The 13,388-nt window shown below is 52.8% G+C and overlaps 1 protein-coding gene and 1 non-coding gene across 3 annotated transcripts in view; one reads left to right on the top strand and one right to left on the bottom strand.

Moving 5' to 3' along the window:
* Nucleotides 1–13,388, top strand: part of PRKCB (protein kinase C beta) — a 318,005-nt gene that overhangs the window by 132,870 nt on the left and 171,747 nt on the right. The gene's annotated exons all lie outside the window — the stretch shown is intronic.
* TRNAG-GCC (transfer RNA glycine (anticodon GCC)) lies at nucleotides 9,175–9,250 on the bottom strand. The gene has a single exon. It is a non-coding gene; the product is annotated as a tRNA-Gly (tRNA).

The raw sequence follows: 13,388 nt of genomic DNA, 5'->3' as shown, positions 1-13,388 counted from the left end.
CCCTCCCCCCACCCCCAGAAGAGAGGACAGAAGTAGCTTCCCTGTCGTTACTGGTGGGGGGTGACCTGCAGAAAATGCAGTGGGGTCAGGGGGGGGCAGTCTTTCGAAGCAGAGAATTAATGATCATTGTTGCCTGCGTCTTTTAAAGGTGGAGAAGGGGTCTAAACGCCCATGGGGGGGGTTGGGATAGCATGGGGGGGTGGGAATGTAGGGCACAGGCAGGAACACCTTCCTCGCCGCAGGAGGATTTGGGGAGAAGTGAGTAGGACATGTGACGGCACCCGTCAGGGTCCCAGCAGGAAGCAGCCATCCCTGGGTGGCTTCCATGAAGAAGGCAGAACGGAGGTATCACCGAACACCTCCGGGGAGGAGCCGGCATGTCTAGGAAACGGGCAGAGAGCTCAGAAAAGTCCTGGCCCTGAGGGGGTTGCAGCCGCTTCCCAATGGCCACGTCCAGGCAGGCAAGGAGGAAGGGGAGACATGCCCAGCCTGTCCCCAGCCCTCTGGCTGAGCCCAGTGGGAAACCAGGAGGCATGAGCCCCGGAGGATTGATTCTGCAGGAGTTAGGCCTTGGGGGGGCTCCTGTCCCAGCAGCCAGGCTCGGCACGGCAGGGGGGGGGGGGCTCCTGTCCCAGCAGCCAGGCTAGGCACGGCCAGGGGGGGGCTCCTGTCACAGCAGCCAGGCTAGGCACGGCCGGGGGGGGGCTCCTGTCACAGCAGCCATGCTAGGCACGGCCAGGGGGGGGCAGGAGACCACCAACACACTGAGACTGCTTATCTTTTCTTTTTAGTATTATCACAGACATTTTATTTCATCCCACAGGAAACTTGTGGATTAGGCAAGAAAAGCATTGTTATTTTTTTTAATCCACATCAGTGGGTCTCCAGTCTGGCTTTTCCAAAAAATATCATTCTCCCTCCCCCCCTTTCCTTTGAATTATTTGGGGGCGATGCCGGTCGACCAACGTATGTACAGGTTTCGGGCGCACAATTCTACAGCCACACCATCTGCACGCCGGGTCCTGCGTTCTCCGCCCACGTCCAGTCTCCGTCTTCTGGGTTCCTTGATCCTCGACGTAGAGGACACCACGGCAGCCGTCCTCAGCGGGAGGGGGTGGTGGCAGGGTGGCACGACCCACTCGGGGTGGGTGGTTAGTTACGGGCTAGGACTCCGTGGGTCTCAGGCCGTTCCTAGGGGCAAAGGGTCCAGAGAGAGAGGTTCTATGCGTCGTCTCCCCGGATAGTTTAGGGATCAGGAGAGACTGACTGCCCTCCGTCCCCGGCAGTAGGGACCTAGGGTGAGTGGCCTTTCCTGGGGGCGGGGGGGGTGGGGTGGGAGTGTGAGGTGGAGCTGTCGCCATCACGAGCAAAGGCTCTGGGGGCCTCCAGGCTGGGGTTCTAGCCTGACTGTCCAGTTACTTACCATCTCATGCCTTGTTTTTCTCCTCTGTGAAATGGGGATGTTAGTTATTCCTCCCTCACGGTTGTGAGGGTTGCACGGGGCGACCTGTGTGAAGCGCTTAGAATGGTGCCTGGCATGTGGTAGGCAGTGTACCCGTCTTGTTAGCCCTCGGGACGGCTGCCACCCATAGGTGTTAGCTATGATGGCTGCTGCCTTCCTCCTCCTCCTCCTCCTCCTCCTCCTCCTCCTCCTCCTCTTCTTCTTCTTCTTCTTCTTCCCTCTCTCTCTCTCTCTCTCTCTCTCTCTCTCTCTCTCCCACCACCATTTATCACCTCGGTGGGTTAACCCTAAGCACGGCTGACCTGTTGTCCATAGAAAATGAACTCCCCACTGGATGGAGTCCACCCCAGCGGTCCGCTCGGAGCTCCGCTGATCTCACCGTTAACCTTCTCGTCCTCCTACAGACAGGATATTTCAGGGAGTGATTGATTGATGGCTGGGTGTGTGTGTGTAGGGGGGGGAGGGGGGGCTTGTGCCTGACTTTGGGGACACAGTGCTTTGTTATGCAGAACAGCTTGCCTGTCATATCCCACGACCCGGCCCCTTCCTTGAGAAGTTCCGGGCTATTTTTGCAACCCGCGTGGCTCACATGTTCCTTTCTGCCGCCTGTCAATGCCGGCGCAGAAAAACTGGAGCCCTTTGGCAGAGTACAAAGCGAGAGAGATTTCAAAGTGCATTGAGGATGAGGGTTGGCTCCAGTGACAGGGCACGTGGACGTGACCGGAGTGCTGAGTCGCGGGACCGCCGCAGGCTGGCTTGTGTGTTCGGATTGAGACCCTCACGGAGTTCTTGGGAAACCAAAGGTTAAGGTTGGACCCGGAGACCACCCTGGAGGGCGGCGACACTTCTGGGCACCGCGGCACAGACTCACTGTAGAGAAGACCAGGAGAGGGTGGCGGGGTTCTGTGGGTGGCAGCCACGGCCACGGCCACCCCTGGGCTCTGGGGCACGGGTGCTGCCGGTAGGAGCACCTGGCGAAGGAGGGAAGCACGTGGGTGCTGGCTGCCTGGGGGCGCGGAGGCTTCGCTGCTGCTGCGTGGGGCCCCGGCCGGAGCCAGACGGCCTGCCCGTGGGCGGAAGCGTGGACCTCAGAGGGAGGGCGCCCCACCCTGACGTTTTGCACACTTGTTTACCCTCCCTGATCTTCCCCGAAGGGTAGAGGGTGGCTTTGGACAGGTAGACCTGAGTTCAGATCCCTCCTCTCTCTCACTAGTTCTTTAATCTTTGGCAAGTGGCCGTAAGATTTGAGGAGTCGCCTGACCTGGGGTGATGCAGTGGATCAAGTGTCGACCTGGGACACTGAGGTCCCCGGTTTGAAACCATAGGGCAGGGGTCCCCAAACTTTTTACACAGGGGGCCAGTTCACTGTCCCTCAGACCGTTGGAGGGCCGGACTATAAAAAAAACTATGAACAAATCCCTATGCACACTGCACATATCTTATTTTAAAGTAAAAAAACAAAACGGGAAAAAATATAACATTTAAAATAAAGAATAAGTAAATTTAAATCAACAAACTGACCAGTATTTCAATGGGAACTATGCTCCTCTCACTGACCACCAGTGAAAGAGGTGCCCCTTCCGGAAGTGTGGTGGGGCCGGATAAATGGCCTCAGGGGGACGCATGTGGCCGCATGTGGCCCGCGGGCCGTAGTTTGGGGACCCCTGCCGTAGGGCTTGCCTGGTCAGGGCACATATAGGAATTGATGCTTCCTGCTCCTCTGCCCTTATCTCTCTTTCTCTCTCTCTCTCTCCCCTCCCTCCCTAAAATGAATAAATAAAGTCTTAAAAAAAAAAAAAAGATATCGGTGCGTCTTTCTGAGCCCCCAGTTCCTTATTGGAAAGGAATTGTTGCAGCCCTTACAGGGTTAGAGATCATGGTGTTACAAAGCCCCTGGGGCTCAAAGAACAAATGTTTGCTGGCCTGCTCTATTGTGTTGAGTTCTCACAATGGTCCCTGGAGGGTGTGTGTGTGTGTGTGTGTGTGTGTGTGGGGAGGAGGTGGGGAGGAGGTGGGGAGGAGGTGGGGAGGAGGTGGGGAGGAGGTGGGGAGGAGGTGGGGAGGAGGTGGGGAGGACAAACAGGCAGCATTATTTTGCAGATGAGGAGACTAAGGAGCCCAGTGCTTGTCCTGTTACCCAGGGGGTCAGCAAGCTGGGGCCTGAGTTTGTGGACCGTCCTCTGCGCAGTGTGGAGGCCCAGTTAGGGCCTGACCCATCTCGGGGTTTCTTGGGCAGTTTTTCTGAACCTCTCAACACGTCTCAGCTTTTCTTGCACACAAAGTGGGGGATGATACGGACTTCCGTTCCGCGGTTGCTGTGAGGCTTCCGTGAGCTGACCCTGCGCCGGCTTTGCGTGTGCTTGGGATGTGCAGTCGTCCTCCCTGACCTGTGGTCTCACTCCCCCCCGTCCGTGTCGGTCACTCGCCCTCACCTGGGGTCTGAAAATACTAGATGGAAAATTCCAGAAATCAGCAATCCGTAAGTTTGACTCGGGCACCATTCTGAGTCATGGAACGGAATCTCGCGAGTCCCGCTCGGTCCACCCGGGATGTGAATCACCCCTTTCGTCCAATGTGTCCGTGCTATAGACATTTCTCTCCTTTTAGCCACTTCGTAGCTGCCTCCGTGACTGGATGGACCGTCATGGGGTCACTGTGCTGGGGTTCAAGCAATCCATCGGTTACTTAATAATGGCCCCAAAGCACGAGAGTGGAGATGCTGACAGTTCGGAGATGCCACAGAGAAGCCGTACACCGAGGGCTTCCTTTAAGTGAAGAGTGTGAACGTGTATAAGAAAAGCACAGCAGACACAGGCCACCCCTGCCCTGTGAGAGTAGGCGGCTCCTACGAAACCTTCCTAAAGCCAAAACGGAGTAGAGTGAAGAGTATACCCTGCTTTTTACAGTTGACGTTACTGAAAGAAACCCAAGAGGGACTTCTGCTTTTACCCAGAAAGTCACGACTGGACCCATACAGGCCTTTCGCAGAAGCAACGTAGCATAATGTCCCACTTTTGCAGAACAGGGGGTACCCGTGGTTTCAGGCACCTTCTGGGGGTCCTGGAACACATCCCCTGTGGGTAAGGGGGCTCCGGTAGCAACGCTCAGTAGACAGTTTTGGCTGCTGCCACTGATTTCGTAGAATCAGCAGTGGAAGCAATCGAAGCCGTGGGGATGGCTGCACTTGTACCAACAGCAGCCATGGTAACCGCCTGGGTCCGTCGCCCGAGAGGGCCGTCGCTCGCGTGTTGGCTCTGGGGACACCGCAGATCGGGTCTTTGTTCCTTTCCTCTCCTCCTCTGAGGACAAGGGCGTCTCTCCTCTGCTTCTCTGGGGCCGCCGTTCTCCACCCCTCCTCGCTCGGTCCTGTGTCCTCGGAGGCAGACCCCTGTGGGGGGCACTGCTCGCTGTGGGCACCCCTGCCGGCCGACTCCAGTCGGACTGAGGCTCACGAGCAGCCGGGGACCAGCAGGCAGGTTCACACTCAGCCCCCTCCCTCCGTCTCCAGCTCCTCCGCCATGACGGGGCCCCCGGCGGGTCGTCCCTCTTCCTTGGCTCCAGCCCCCTGTGGGCTCTCGTGACATGCTTCACAAGACTGTCGCTGTCGTCCTAGGTGTGGTGACAGTTGTCAACGTCTCTCCTTGAACATCCAGGGTGAATTCCATTTCCTGCCGAGACTCCAGCAGACATAGAAACCTATTTAAAAACAATAGATTGTTTTCATTCTTAAAAAAAAAAAAAAATTATAGAAGGCTGGATAAAGAAGATGGGGCACATATACACCATGGTATACTAGTCAGCTAGAAGAAACGATGACATCGGATCACTTACAGCAGATTGGTGGAATCTTGATAACATTATGCGGAGTGAAATAAGCGAATCAGAAAAAAACAAGAACTGCAGGATTCCATACATTGGTGGGACATAAAAGTGAGACTAAGAGACATGGACAGGAGTGTGGTGGTTACGGGGGGTGGGGGGAGGGACAGAGGGAGGGGGGAAGGGGGAGGGGTACAAAGAAAACTCGATAGAGGGTGACGGAGGACGATCTCTCTTTGGGTGATGGGTATGCAACAGAACTAAATGACAAAATAACCTGGAAATGTTTTCTTTGAATATATGTACCCTGATTTATTGATGTCACCCCATTTAAATAAAAATTTATTTATAAAAAAAAAATTAAGTGGTATAACCACTTTGGAAAACCATGGCACTTTCTTTTGAATTTAAACATGGAGTTAACCTATGACACAGTCATTTTTACTTCTACAATAGAGATTTACCGAGAGCATTGAAATGACGTTCCCACGCAAAGACCTATCAATAAATGTTCATAGCGGGTTTTATTCCAATAGCTTCAAACCTGGGGGTACCCCCCCTCCAATATTAATCAACATATGAATGAATAAACAAACTTGAGAATAACCATATTTGGGACTATAATTACTCATCAATTAAAACTTAACTACTGAAACCGGCAGCCGTAATCAATAATTAACACGTTATTCAGAGTGAGAGGAGGCGGACACAGAACGCGCCTAGTATGGTTCCGTGAACCGGTGGGGGCCGAGAGCAGCTCCGTGGTTGCCACGGGCTGGGGGTGGGGCGAGAGGGTCAGTTGTAAAAGGGGACACGAGAGAACCCCTGGGCTGGCGGAAGTTCCACGTCCTGATTGGGGGGTAATTAATTACATGGGTAGAACGCATCTGTCAAACCCGGACAGCTAAGATGATGTTTTCTTGTACCAAGTGATACCTCAGGAGTCGATGGAAGTTCATTGGCTTTATGTTATTTTTAAAAATATTAGAAAAGACAGCATTATCCAAAGAACAGGACCCTGGAAGTTCCTGAGATCACCGTCATCAAGGTCCACACTTCCTGTCGTTTCCCCCACCCAGTTTCTCTTTCTCTACTTAAAATTTCCACCCTCAGCTGCCTTACTTAAATACCAAAAAAGAAAGCCAGTGGAACATCTCCATCACGAGGACATGTTTTTTTTTTTTTGCTCTGACTTTTTCCTGTGCCTCAGGGTGCCAAGCCTGCTGGGGAGAAAGAAGACTTTGTCCTGTGTGCTCAGAGACCCTGGGAGGAAACCGGAAATGTTCGGTGGGGTGGAGGGGACATGTTGGGGGAGCCGGTGGGAGGACGCGGTGGTTGGCTTCCAATCTGCACCCACCAGTCAGCCAGTTAGAGATGACGGAGCTCCCGGTATTTGCCAGCGCTGGGGATGTGTCGGTGGACAGAGCACATGGTTCAGCCGCGTAGATGGAATTCACCCTGGGGAGGAAGGCTGTTATCAGTGGCAGGAGTAACAATAACAGAAGCAATAGGGAATATTTTGGATGAACCTACTTTGTGCCCGTTACCGTGTTGTTAGGCTTATTGTTTCTGTTCAGGTGTTTTGTTTTGGTTTTTTTTTTAATTTTTTTAATATGCTGTTGCATTTCATCCCCGTGGAATTAAGGACGTCTGGATCGCTGTATCTCAACTTTGCTCAAGTCACCGCCCCTGATCGAATTGAGTGCGCTTGATACCGCAGCCCCCTTGCAGCAGGGAAAAGAGGTTTTCTGACGAGATCGGGCGCGTTCAGGGTGGTATGGCTGTAGACGGAAAAGAGGTTTTCTGTACATGGAGACGGGAAACACGGGAGAAAGGGGCCCTCACCGGCCAGCCTCCCTCGTCTCGAGAGCCTTGGGTTTATCCGTCGTAAGTCTCTTGGTCTCAGGAACACAGAGATTCCATTCGAGTTGGAAAGTCGTTGGGTCCAGGTTCCCGCTGTGTGGTCTCTGGACACCTCCTGGCCCCAGTCCTCTCTCTGTTGGCCTCGTTCTCGGAACAGCTTCTCCTTCGCGGTGGTAGAGCTGGCAGATGGACACTCATTTTCCTTCCAGCTTCGCAGCACTCCCGGGACATGAGCCCTCGTTCCCGGCGAGAAGCCAACGCCCAGAAGCCCAGTCTTTCTTGCAGGGCGGCCGGAATCGCGTGCCCACCCCTGAATTTGGCACCGGGGGCCGGGGTCCTCCGTCCGGGCGCCAGCAGGCGAGGGCATCCTCCACCGGCTCACCAGTCTGGGGGGCTCAGCGAGGGCAATCCCCGGAGGAGAAGCAGGGAGGATAGAAACAGGGGAGGGCCGCCACACCTGGTCTTGGGGCCGGGCCTTCTTCTGGGCCGATCGCTCTGGGCCTGGCTCTGGGCCTGGCTCTGGGTGGACATGGCCGGGGACTGAAGGCACCTTGGTGTTTCCTCAGAAGCCTGAGTCAGTGTGTCCCACTGCCCTCAGCTGCGGGGCCTGACCGGAAGGAGGAGAACCAGGGGGTCAAGAACAGCCTCCGCCTGCTGTCCAGAGGAACAGGGTGTCTCCCTGCCGCTGTCCTGCCCAGGGCTGTCTGTCTCCCCAGGGTCTGGGGGGCAGCTGCGTTCTTCTGGGGGGTGGCTTAGTTACCTGGGACCACTGCTTCATCTCTTGTTGGCCTCATGGCTTTGTCTTGCTTAATTGAATAAGCTTGGGGACATTATAAAGTAAATAATATTTCCAATATTATTTATAATATAAACAAATTTATAATATAATTTATATATACAATATATAAATTATATACAATATATAATACAATATATATAAATACAATATATAAATTATATTATAATACAATTTATAATATAAACACAGATTCTCCTCTCTCATGGTCGCTCTGGCTGGTGAGTTTCCTCCGTAGGGCTTGGCTGTAGGTGCTCCAGGGAGGTGGGCCCGCCTTCCCCCTCTCCAGCCCGAGCCGGGGAGCTCTCCTCGCCAGCACCTGCAGGACTGTCCGTGGGAATGAGCCACCAGGGCGGCCGCTCACGCGAGGAGATGACTCGGAACCATGGAAACAGAGGGATCGAGCTCTCCACGTTGAGAAGGAACGGTCCCTCCACCCCCCACCCCTGCCCGGAGGTGTGTCACCTCGGGGGGAAGAGGCAGTGGGTGCCGTGTGTAGATGAGCAACAGCTCTTCCCCAGTTCCCCAGCTGATCACCTGGGAGCTTTGAGAGACACCTGACCTCAGCCGCCCCCGCCCCCCAGTGAATCAGGGGCTGTGGAGGCGGGACCCGGAGCGGCGTCGGCTTGTTTTTAAAAATCAAGGTGACTCAGTGCACCGCCGGGGCTGAGTGTCGTGGGGGACACGGATGACACTCAGAAGAGAGAAAAACAGCATGTCTCACTCCCTGTGTACGGCGTGGACTCGTGCACGTGTTCCCAGGCGCCTTAGAGACTCTCTCTGGCAGGGAGTTGGGGTGAGAACAGTCTCCCCCAGCCACGGGGGGAGCGGTGATTCTCCACTGGACACTCATTTTACGATGTCCAGGTTTTAAACCAGAAGCCTGGTACACTTGTCCAGGGCTGTGGGCTGCAAGCAGTCGTTCCCTGCTGAGCAAGGAGTTGTTTTTTGTTTTTGTTTTTTTTTGTATTTTTCTGAAGTGAGAAGCGGGGAGGCAGACAGACAGACTCCCGCATGCGCCCTGATGGGGATCCACCCGGCACGCCCACCAGGGAGTGATGCTCTGCCCATCTGGGGCGTTGCTCTGTTGCAACCAGAGCCATTCTAGCGCCTGAGGCAGAGGCCACAGAGCCATCCCCAGCGCCCGGGCCAACTTGGCTGCGGGAGGGGAAGAGAGAGACAGAGAGGCAGGAGAGGGGGAGGGGTGGAGAAGCAGATGGGCGCTTCTCCTGTGTACCCTGGCCGGGAATCGAACCCGGGACTCCTGCATGGCAGGCCGACGCTCTACCACTGAGCCATCCGGCCAGGGCTGCAAGGAGCTTTTGAATAAACCTGACACATCGAAGAATTCTCGGCTCTTGCCAGGTACCTGTTTGTCAGTGCGACCTGGTAAATGTTTTTGTTTTCCTTCCCCCAGCTGCTCCGTCAGTGTTGCCTCTTATTTAAGGAAAGCTGATCTTACCCTGAATCCGCCAAACAGAAACGAGGGGGTGTTTATTTGTATCGCAGGAGGGTTTCGTTTGTTTCCTTAAATAGCCGGCCAGCCGCGCTCCTGTTCCTTGAACGGCTTCTCTTCACGGGAAATGCGACCTGCGCAGCGTTGCAGAAACTCGCGTCGCGGGGGGCGGGGAGGGACCCCCAGCGGGCGTCTCTGCGGAGGGCGCTGGGTGTGTAGCCCCGTCACGTGGCGTGTTGACCGCACCTTGGGGGGGGGCAGGTGGTTTCCCTCTGTGGCCGGCGGGAAGGCTGTCTGCAGAGACCTGGTCAGCAGCTCCCGGGCTGCGGCCCTGTCCGCGGTGGGGGAAGGTGGACGCCATCCGGGGGGCAGATCTGCTGTGAAGGAGGTTGGGCTTCATTCTCCTGTGACCTGTGACCCTCATTCGTTTTGTCCATTCCCTCACCAAACATTTATTTACAACACCTCAGTTAGGTACCAGGGGTTGTGGTAGACACCACGCCGTTTAGAGATGAGCCCCCATCCCTCCCTCAAAGAGAGGAAGGACGAACAAGATCCTCACTGATACGGTGAAGAAAGGTCTAGAGCAGTGGTAGTCAGCCTGGTCCCTACCGCCCACTAGTGGGCACTCCAGCTTTCATGGTGGGCGGGAGTGGAGCCACCAAAGTATAAATAAAAAGATAGATTTAAATATAGTCAGTTGTTTTATAAAGATTTATTCTGCCAAACTTAGCGAAAATCTGACATAAAGTAATTGTTAAGTAATTATTATTACATGCTTTAACTTGCTCTAACTCTGCTTTATAAATTTTATAAAGTTACCTCCCTACTTTATAAATCACCATGACTGTGGAACCACTGGGTGGTTAGAAAATGTTACTACTAACAGAGGTACACAAGTGGGCGGCAGGTATAAAAAGATTGACTACCCCTGGTCTAGACCAAAGCAACTACTTATAAACCGGAGAATAGGGTCAGGGGCGGGGGGCGCGAGACAGAAACTTTCCTAAGCAGTTCTGTGTTGAGGAAGAAGTTAAAACCATCGTGGGCCGTGGAGAAGCTTAAAACAAGTATTCACAACACGCCTAATCAGTACATAGGCAAGTCATACAAATGGAAAAAGTAGCACAGCTAAGTCAAAGAAGTGCAATTAAAGGAGCAAATAATCAAGTAGGAAAGAAAACAGTAGCATTGATAAGTTGATACATGGTTTCCTTCTTTCAAAGATAGGGTGATAAAAAAGAGACAACAAGGAAGACAAAGCTGTGGGGGGGGGAATAAAAAGAGTAACAATACAAGGGAGTCATGGTGACATCCGAGGAACTGTATACATTACAGAGTTAGTTTGAGAAGATGGGGCGGGGGACTGGGGAAAAGCTCAGGACTGGATGGGACTGTCCGCTGTGGGTGCTCTGTTCCCACGTTGTTTGGAAAGTTCTAGGTGTAACCATAGGATATGGGTTTAAAAAAAGAGGGACTCTGATCAGAAAGGGAAAAAAAATTTTACTATTTGGAATACTATGATGCTCTAGCTCGGGGGTCGGGAACCTATGGCTCGCGAACCAGATGTGGCTCTTTTGATGGCTGCATCTGGCTCGCAGACAAAGATTTAATAATAAAAAATAATAACGTTAAAAATATAAAACAGGCCCTGGCCAGTTGGCTCAGCGGTAGAGCGTCGGCCTGGCATGCAAGGGACCCGGGTTCGATTCCCGGCCAGGGCACACAGGAGAAGCGCCCATTTGCTTCTCCACCCCTCCCTTCTTCCTCTCTGTCTCTCTCTTCCCCTCCCGCAGCCGAGGCTCCATTGGAGCAAAGATGGCCCGGGCGCTGGGGATGGCTCCTTGGCCTCTGCCCCAGGCGCTAGAGTGGCTCTGGTCGTGGCAGAGCGACGCCCCGGAGGGGCAGAGCGACGCCCCCTGGTGAGCAGAGCATGCCCCTGGTGGGCGTGCCGGGTGGATCCCGGTCGGACGCATGTGGGAGTCTGTCTGACTGTCTCTCCCCATTTCCAGCTTCAGAAAAATATAAAAAAAAATAAAAATAAAAAATAAAACATTCTCATGTATTACAATCCATTCCTTTCCTACCGCTCATGTTCATGGTTGCGGGTGGCTGGAGCCAATCACAGCTGTCCTCTGGGACAACACCAAATTTTTACTGGATAATGCGTGAAGTACACGGGTCGTTGTATGGCTCTCACAGAATTACATTTTAAAATATGTGGTGTTCATGGCTCTCTCAGCCAAAAAGGTTCCCGACCCCTGCTCTACCTGGAAAACTTAAAGGAAACTGAAAACCCGCAGAAACCACGATACATCTTAAAAAAACGCTGACAAAATAAATGTGCGTTTCTGCAAACTCACTGCTTCCCTGTTTGTCAGCGACAGCCAGTTGGCAAACAAAATGGGGGAAAAAATGTTAAAATCGCCATGGCATGAAAAAGGAGGATCCCTCAAGTAAGACTCAAGGAGAAATGTGTACCACTTCTGGAGAAAATTCAAGACCCTGTCAGGAGACATACAATGATGGTAGCCAGGAATTCCTGATAGGCGTGTTGTAAAAGTGTGTTAGCTTCCGTTTAAACTTCTGAATTTAAGCCTGACCTGTGGTGGCGCAGTGGGATAAAGTGTCCACCTGGAACACTGAGGTCGCTGGTTCGAAACCTTGGGCTTGCCTGGTCGAGGCACATATGGGAGTTGATGCTTCCTGCTCCTCCCCCTTCTCTCTCTCTCTCCTCTCTCTAAAAAAAAAAAATCAATAAATAAAATATTTAAACTTCTGAATTTAAGACGGCTTCAGTCAACGTTCCCATGAATTATTTTGGGTGAGGGGACGGACGTGAACGCAATTCCAGTCAAAAAATCCCACTGGCAGTTTTGAAAGCCCGATCAGCTGGTTCCGAAGTTCATTCGGAACAATCCAGCAGGCGGCGATTGCCGAGGACATGTTGAAAATAAGGGTAATGAGGGGGGGACTCTCCCTGCCAAGATTAATATATTATAAAGCCGCTATAATTAAACCTTACATTGCTGTGCGACAAGACAGATCAGTGGAACGGAACAGAAGGCCCAGGGACAGACTCCAGCGTGTATAATTATTTAGCATATAATAAAGTTGGCGTTTGAAGTCCGTGGGGAGAAAGGATGAATTATTCAATAAAAGGTGCCGGGACAACTGTTTATCATTGGAGGGGGAAAAAAAATGGCAAATGAGATTCCCTTGCCACCTCAGATACCGAGAAATTGCAGAGGACGGAAGAGTTTGAAGTGCGCGAGTTGCCATCTGAGAGTTAGAAACAGGGATATACGCAATTGGGGCATGCGGGAGCTCTTTTGAGATAATGGTCGGATTAAGTTTTCTTCCTCCAAATTTAGCGTCTAGTGGCCTGCAAGTTATGCATCATCTTTCTATTTTTATTCCTAATCGTTAACACACATATGCGAACTTATAATGTCTCGTGTGCACTTTCTTAAGGTCTGCAGTCTCTTGGGGGGTCAGACAGGACTGTCAGCATATTTCAGTTCGGAGCCCTGCCCCACCCCCATTTCTTTTCTTTCTTTTCCTTTTAAAAAATTTTTATTTGACCTGTGGTGGCGCAGTGGATAAAGCGTTGACCTGGAAATGCTGAGGTCGACGGTTCAAAACCCTGGGCTTGCCTGGTCAAGGCACATATGGGAGTTGATGCTTCCAGCTCCTTCCCACCTTCTCTCTCTCTCTGTCTTTCTCTCCTCTCTCTCCCTCTCTGTCTCTCTCTCCTCTCTAAAAATGAATAAATAAATTTAAAAAAAAACAGTGGAAGTTTATTTCTTGGCCCTGGCCGGTTGGCTCAGTGGTGGAGCGTCGGCCTGGCATGCAGAAGTCCCGGGTTCTATTCCCGGCCAGGGCACACAGGAGAAGCGCCCATCTGCTTCTCCACCCCTCCCCCTCTCCTTCCTCTCTGTCTCTCTCTTCCCCTCCCGCAGCCAAGGCTCCATTGGAGCAAAGATGGCCCG

Source organism: Saccopteryx bilineata, chromosome 4 (genome assembly GCF_036850765.1).
Source record: "Saccopteryx bilineata isolate mSacBil1 chromosome 4, mSacBil1_pri_phased_curated, whole genome shotgun sequence".
Lineage (NCBI taxonomy): Eukaryota > Metazoa > Chordata > Mammalia > Chiroptera > Emballonuridae > Saccopteryx > Saccopteryx bilineata.
The sequence above is the reverse complement of the archived record's forward strand: the minus strand, read 5'-3'. Positions and strand labels throughout refer to the sequence as shown.